This window comes from Oryx dammah, unplaced genomic scaffold, assembly GCF_014754425.2.
Source record: "Oryx dammah isolate SB20612 unplaced genomic scaffold, SCBI_Odam_1.1 HiC_scaffold_20, whole genome shotgun sequence".
Classification (NCBI taxonomy): domain Eukaryota; kingdom Metazoa; phylum Chordata; class Mammalia; order Artiodactyla; family Bovidae; genus Oryx; species Oryx dammah.
The window spans coordinates 16,119,541-16,121,234 of NW_024070204.1; the positions used below are offsets into that span (position 1 = coordinate 16,119,541).

At 42.9% G+C, this 1,694-nt stretch overlaps 1 non-coding gene across 1 annotated transcript; it reads left to right on the forward strand.

Annotated features, from left to right (window-relative positions):
• The first annotated feature begins 951 nt into the window (after nucleotides 1-951).
• TRNAW-CCA lies at nucleotides 952-1,024 on the forward strand. Its single transcript has one exon. It is a non-coding gene; the product is annotated as a tRNA-Trp (tRNA).
• Nucleotides 1,025-1,694: the final 670 nt, after the last annotated feature.

Genomic DNA, 1,694 nt, shown 5'->3' on the forward strand with positions numbered 1-1,694 from the left:
GTCTCTAACCTTGAAGACACATCTCTTTTTAATATGCTGGTGATGATGTGTTTCAGAGGAAAAACACCTATTCAATTGCTTGAGTTGTGAGCTGAACTAGTTGCTTTTTAATGGGACAGTAATTCTGCCTTCAAGAATAGCAAACAAACTATGACTTTTCTGACTTGGCTGTTTGGCTCAAAAATGAATTCAGTGAGCCTGTCACTTCAAGGAAATCAAAAGGAAATATTTGTAGTTAAGAAAAAAATGGGAGATTTCAAATGAAAATAAGAGTTTTGGAAAATGTGTTGTTCAATTGCTCAGTCATGTCCGACTCTTTGCGACTCTGTGGACTGCAGCACACCAGGCTTGTCTGTCACCAGTTCCTGGAGCTTACTCAAATTCATGTCCATCGAGTCAGTGATGGCATTCAACCATCTCTTCCTCTGTCATTCCCTTCTCCTTCTGCCTTCAATCTTTCTCAGCATCAGGGTCTTCCAATGAATATTCAGGACTGATTTTATTTAGGATTGCACTGGTGAGATCTCCTCGCAATCCAAGGGACTCTCAAGAGTCTTCTTCAACACCACAGTTCAAAAGAAATCAATTCTTTGGTGCTCAGCTTTCTTTACAGTCCAACTCTCACATCCATACATGACTACTGGAAAAACCATAGCTTTGACTAGATGGGCCTTTGTTAGCAAAGTAATGTCTCTGCTTTTTAATACATTGTCTGACTTCCCTGGTGGCTCAGACGGTAAAGCGTCTGTCTACAATGCAGGAGACCCGGTTTGATCCCTGGGTTGGGAAGATGCCCTGGAGAAGGAAATGGCAATCCACTCCATTACTATTGCCTGGAAAATCCCATGGACAGAGGAGCCTGGTACGCTACAATCCATGGGGTCGCAAAGAGTCGGACATGACTGTGTGACTTCACTCATTCACTCACTAGGTTTGTCATTTGTGAGGGCTTCCCTAGTGGCTCAGAGGTTAAAGCGTCTGCCTCCAATGCAGGAGACCCAGGTTCGATCCCTGAGTTGGGAAATCCCCTAGAGAAGGAAATAGTAACCTACTCAAGTATTCTTGCCTGGAGAATCTCATAGACGGAGAAGTCTGGTAGGCTACAGTCCACGGGGTCGGACACAACTGAGCGACTTCATTTTCTTTCTTTCTTCCTTCTTCCAAGGAGCAAGCATCTTTTAATTTCATGGCTGCAGTCATCATCTGCAGTGATTTTGGAGCCCAAAAAAGTAAAGTTTCTCATTGTTTCCATTGTTTCTCCATCTATTTTCCATGAAATGATGAGGCCAGATGCCAACGATCTTCGTTTTCTGAATGCTGAGTTTTAAGCCAACTTTTTCACTCTCTTCTTTCACTTTCACCAAGAGGCTCTTTAGTTCTTCGCTTTCTGCCATAAGGGTGGTGTCATCTGTTTATCTGAGGTTATTGATATTTCTCCTGGAAATCTTGATTCCAGCTTGTGTTTCTTCCAGTCCAGCATTTCGCATGATGTACTCTGCATGTAAGTTAAATAAGCAGGTGGACGACAGGCAACCTGATGTACTCCTTTCTCAATTTGGAGCCAGTCTGTTGTTTCATGTCCAGTTCTATCTGTTGCTACCTGATCTACATACAGATTTCTCAGGACGTAGGTCAGGTGGTCTGGTGTTCCCATCTCTTTCTGAATTTTTTACAGTTTGTTGTGATCCATAGAG